Source organism: Corvus brachyrhynchos, unplaced genomic scaffold, assembly GCF_000691975.1.
Source record: "Corvus brachyrhynchos isolate BGI_N302 unplaced genomic scaffold, ASM69197v1 scaffold54, whole genome shotgun sequence".
NCBI classification, from domain to species: domain Eukaryota; kingdom Metazoa; phylum Chordata; class Aves; order Passeriformes; family Corvidae; genus Corvus; species Corvus brachyrhynchos.
Genome location: NW_008237902.1, coordinates 606453 through 612563, shown reverse-complemented (window position 1 = coordinate 612563; position 6111 = coordinate 606453).

The following is a 6111-nucleotide window of genomic DNA, read 5'->3' as shown; positions in this document are numbered from 1 at the left end:
TTGCCAGGTTGGACATAATTTCTCTATATTCCAACTCCACTTTAAATAAACCCCTTTGGAAGTGGCCAGGAGATAAGTCAGACAGAGGGAAGTGAGGGATGGAAACAGCCATCGAGGTTATGAGCTCAGAGAAACTCTCCAAGTGACATAGGTGTTGAATCCAGACACAGCAAAGCCGCCACATCAGGGCTCGCATAGTCTGTCCAACCCTTCTAGGGTAAGTCACCCAATTATCATTCACTGTAGCTATGATTGAGTAAAATGGGGTGTCACACCATTTATCTTTAATACACTGAGCAGTACCTGCTTGCAGAGCATGGTTTTGATGAGATGCCCCCACCCTCCCACACCCTTCCCGATGCCCTTCAAGAACTGTAACATAAAAGTGAAGAGTCTCCATCCACATCAGTTTTATAAAAGCTTCCATACGGCACCATCAGAACAAAAAGGTCCTGTATGAACATAATGATGTGGGTTTATAGCTATTTTTATAAGCTATGTACTTGTTCTCCTCAATGCTGCAGTCAACAGAACTTTTCTGTGACCATTGAGAAAAACAAGTACATAGCTTATAAAAATAGCTATACATGTTCCAGCTAGAGGCACGGGGACCACAACAGCTAAAGTATCAAGCACAACATTTTTTCTTTTTCTTTTATTTATATTACTAAATTAAATTTCATATTCTAAACACAGTATTTTAGCTTCTTGGTAAATGAATCTCTTTGGCAACAGGTAGAGATTGATGCAACACCACTTGTAGGTGGGAAGTGATACAGATGCCCTGCCAGCAGGTAAAACAGAGAAACATTCCCCTGGCATGCTGAATATATTTGTTAAAGAAAGGAATTAAGTAAATACACATGCAAATATAGGTAGGCCAATTTAATAGAGGCCTTCAAACTCAAGTGCTAACATTTGTACAGCTTATGCTCTGCCCATCTCTGTGTACTTTTAAACTGCAGACAGCTTCATTGAACAGGACAAATATGAGTTGCACTAGAAGAGCAGGTGAAGTGTCTCTCTGGACCCTGGAGCCCAGATACAGGATGGAAAATATATTTGATGAAAGAGAGATGGTTTTTATTCTAAGTTTATAATACCTGGTTTAGAGAACAAAGATTGTTCAAATATTGATCTTGCAAAAGGCAGGATTCAGTGTCAGTATCTCCTCAGCATCGCATGGATCTGGCAATTCAAAGGTGCCTCAGCACTGGGTTGTGGTGGTTTTCCTCCAGATCCCTTTAAAATGCCAACCTCAGACATTTGCCATGTAACAAACCAGCACTTTCTTGGTGTTTTTGGAGGTTTCTCATGTCTGGCTGGGGTCAGTGTTTAACTGAGTTAGGGAGGAATGAGCTGTGCTGGTGTGCACGGGTCCTCAGCACACAGCAAGGACACTGCCAGGTGACATCCTATGCCAGGCATGACTCCTACAAGGAATGTGCCTTTTCTTTCAAGTAAATAATCCTGACTTCCCAGTTATTTACAAATTTGCAGTCACATGGAGAGCTTGTAAAGGCTCCTGCTATCCCTACCCAGCTTTTGGCTGGGCTTGGGACCAGCTCTTAATGACACTTGTGGGTGATGGATTGTGGGCTGGAACTGCTGCAGCAGGGATGAGAACACAGGCTTGGCTGTGGACTTACCCAGTGCAGAATCATGCCCAACAAATTAAATTAAATTCAGTTATACTGAAGCCTGTGTCCACTTAGGAACCATTAAAACGTCAGTTAATTAAAGCCAGATTTATCAAAGGTGATGAAACAAACTGTCATCTGTTAATCTGTCAAAATCTGAAACTGAACAGTTTAGGGGATATTTTAAGGTGATCAGACAATGAAGAAGGTTACATTTTTTTCACATTTACTTGCCTATGTAAAGCTGGTTCCTGACACAAAAGAAAAAACGTCTTCAAAATGTTAGTGATTCCCTCAAGAAACCACAATGGGACCAGGTTCCACTAATAATCCCATCCATAAATCACAAGATTTGGGGAATCAGTTGTAGCTTCATAAGATTAAAAATATCAAGGAAAAATATTTAATTAAAAGGGCTCAGTTAGTACTAAAATTAGCAGTACGAATAATCAAGTAACTGATCTTGATTTTACCTGTTGCTCTTACATTTGCTTGCAAACAAATCCAGACAATCTCTCATTGAAAGAAACAGGCCAACTGCAAAGGTATTTGCTAGGGAGAGCAGACTTAGAGGAATCTGCCTGACTTGTTTAAATGGTAATTATAAAATGAGATCACTGCAAAAAGACACAGATTTCAGAACCAAGGACCTGCTCCTTAACAGCCACATTAAGAACCGGCGGCGTATGCGTGTCTCATCTCACTTATCTTTTCAAAAAAACTAATTAAAAACATGGCACGGTGTCAAGCTTTTGTGTAAGTCTAAATCTCATTTCCATAAACTAATAGAAGCTTTTCTGGTTCATCAACAAGCTGGTGACAGCACAGGCAATCAGTGCCTTCCTAGGCAGTGCCCACTTCTGGGTTATGATAGAAAAGGGAGATGCTAATAACCTCTGGGGCCTTATTTCATTGAGTTTCAAAAAAGCCCTCGAGGTAGGAGGCAGAGTGAAACAAATAAGGGGCTCTGATTTCTACCAAGAGTAATTGTTTGCCCTGCAACCACCTGTACCTGCTCAACAAAATCATACTCTCTGACCTCCAGAAATTACTAAATGCTGCTTACAGTGTTGAGTAGCTTGTAGGTAATGTCATTGCAACTTGAAATTTAAATGTTGTTTCCATTAGATTTGAATCACAGAATTCAGCTGTTGGAGAGCAGCATCCACTCATCTTTCCTTGTCACCTGCACACAAGGATCAGCAGCTTTGGCAGGATATAATCATTACATAAGAGGCAAAAAGCCAAATTTCTCTCAGGCATGTTTGGCATATCCCAGCTAGAGAGAGGCCCTAAACCTCCCTCTTTTTTCCTCCATCAGTAAGGGATGATTTCTCCTTTGAGTTTCTTGAGGGGATTAGAATCAGCAGAGAATCAGACTGTGAAGTGGGGTAAATCATAACATTGTTTAGGTTGGAAAAGCCCTCCGAGATCATCAAGTCCAGCTGGTACCCCAGCACTCTCAAGGCCACTACTATATCATGTCCCCAAGTGCCACATCTGCATGTCTTTTAAATCCCTCCAGAGATCTGACTCCACCCCTCCCCTGGACAGCCTGTGCCAGGGCTGGACATTGTTTTCTGTGAAGAATTCTTCCCTGATATCCAATCTAAACCTTCCCTGGTGCAACTTGAGGCTATTTCCTCTCATCCTGTCCCTTGTTCCCTGGGAGCAGAGCCCGACCCCCACCTGGCTGTCCCCTCCCACTGGGGAGCTGTGCAGAGACAGAAGGTCCCCCCTGAGCCTCCTTTTCTCCAGGCTGAGCCACTCCCCAGCTCCCTCAGCAGTTCCTCACCAGACTTGTGATCCAGACCCTGCCCCTGCCCTTCTCTGGATATGCTCCATCCCCTCAGTGTCTTCCACACAGTTCAATTCGCAAAACAGCTCATGACACCCCTAAGATCTCACAGGCAGCCAATATTAAGGCTTAATTAAGACTGCAACTCCAAGCACACAGGTTTTGCCCCTAAGATCAATTTAAAGGCTCCCCCACACAGCAGCTGTTGCTCAGCTCACTGCAGCTTGAGGCAGTTCCTACTAGAAAAGAGATAACAAAGTAGATGGCTTTTAAAAAATGCCCCTTAAAAACTCCAGCTTCTTGTCTGCAGCTTATCTTTAATGTGTGCCATCAAATGTGAGGCTCAGATATGATGACTCTGAAGAACAGAGCAGGAAGGATTTATGTCAATGCTTTTCATCCCAATCTATATGCAAAATAAAACACAGGTGCTGGAATTGTGAAGTTGCACTGCTTGAGATGAAAATATTTACTTTTTTTTCCCCAAATACTGTTTTCAGGAAGTCACCCTGAATCACAAAAGGCTCTTGTTAGCCAGGCTCACGCTCATTTATTTGGCTGTGCTGACCCCCAGAGTCCAGTGCTCTGTACGGCACATCCCAAGCCAAATCCCATCGGGTTCCTCGTCCTCTTTCCTCCCACTGCCACTAATTCAAAGAGATTTTGCTGGAGTGATTGGTCCCACAGCCTGGGGATGATTGCACCCTGCCAGCACCAGAGAAAACAGACATTTACCCCGCACTGACTCAAATTGCTGCATGCATTTGAAACTGCAGAATTAACTAGATAAAGGGGGGAAAAAATTGCATAGACATTATAATAAAGCACATAGAGAATCTCATGGGGAAGCTGTCTGATTATATCTAATATCTCCAGCCTCACACCTGGAAAAACCTGAATTATCACTAGATAAGCACCTGCTGGGGCAGAAAGGAATCCTTTATGCTTGCTACTTGAGTCTGGAGAAAGCTGATATTATTTTCTAACATACATTTTTAGGACTTTCTAATTCTATTTTTCTGAAAAAACTGTTTGCCCTATTAACTATCAAACATAGCAATAAGACATTATTAAACACACAGAAAACAGAGATGGATTAATCTGGGTTAATTACTCTTATGTAGTTGCTGCATGAGAGAAAATGTTTAGACGACAGTCACAATGTTAAAATCACTGTGACAGACACCGAAACTTCCCCAGGACAGGAGGACTCTAGAAGCTAAGTGATTCCTCACTTTTTTTTGAGAGGAACCCCACTTCAATAAGTGAAGCACCTTTCTCTTGCACATAGCACTGAAAAAATCATAGAGTTTCCTTTACCCAAATTCAAGTGTCCTTGGGGATGAGGCTTTACAGCTGTTTTCTAAGCAAGTTTAAAATACCTACATCCTTTTTTAACTTTTAAAGCTCAATGCCACCTTCAGTCTAGAAAAAAAAATTCATTTGTCTTCAGGTAAGGAGCATTTTTCACAACCCAGGTGGGAATTATCTTCCCTCTCACCCCTTCACAAATGACAACCTGATAAATCTCTTATGTCTCAGTACACCTTTCTGTGAAGATATGATCTTTCTTCTTGGCTGTGCTCCCAAATCTCTGCCTGGCTCTGCACCACCCTTTAAAATGACACTTGTCCCCTGAGCTACAGCAGCAGCTGAGGAGACATTTGTGAGCAGGGACATCACCCCTGAGCCCCCTTTGTCAGCAGCATGGGGGACACCAGCTGCAGGGCTGGTTGTCATTGACACTGTGTGCACACAGGGGACAAAGGGAAAGGGCTGAACCGTGAAAGAGAGAAAGAAAAAAAGTCATAATAAATAACATCTTGGAAAGGAATCAAAAAGAAGTATCACTTGATATATCACCCAGGACCACGTACTGCTCAGAAGCTCTGTATCAGCAAACAGGCTGGTGGCACTGATAAATCACCCCTGCTGGGACAGCCCAGTGGGAGCCAAACCAGGACTCCCACCTGAACCTGCATCCCTCAGCCCGGCACCTTGACCGCATCCAGCCCCTCAGTGCATCCCACTGCCAGCAGGATTGCAGTGGGGAGCATCACAGTCCTTCAGTCAGCACCTGAGGCTGCAATATTTTGCCATAAACAAACATTAAATGCTGGAACTCTTTAAGCATAGAACAACTTTTCAAGCAAATATCTACTTCCAAGTACAGGTGAAGCCCAGAGAAAGCCTGTGGTGCTGTATCCTCAATGCATCATCTCCTTCTAGGAAAACATCCTCTACACTTAAGGCAGGGATCCTAGAATTTTTTCCTCTAACAGCATAAACATTAGGGATGCAGAGAGGAAGCACAAAGGAGAGAACACAAGAATTCCCTGTGACCTGGCACAGATGCTGCCACCACCACCTGCCAAATGCCCCAATGGCTGCAACCACCTCTGTCCAAGTGAACCCCTCATGTGACACCCAGGCTGAGAACTCCCCCTGCTTTGTGCCCACCACTTCTCCTGCAGCTCCATCCTCACTCACTCCCCTCTCCTCTGGCCACAGGGGTAGGATGTCCTCTGGAACCTGCTGTGGTAAATCCCCCTCACAGTCGACACCGCTTTCCATGACTTCCACCACAGCAGCTTTCACAGAAATCAGTCCCTGTTTGCACCTGGTGGGACAAGTTTTTTGGGACCAACTGGCTGTATAAAGAACGTCTTGCAA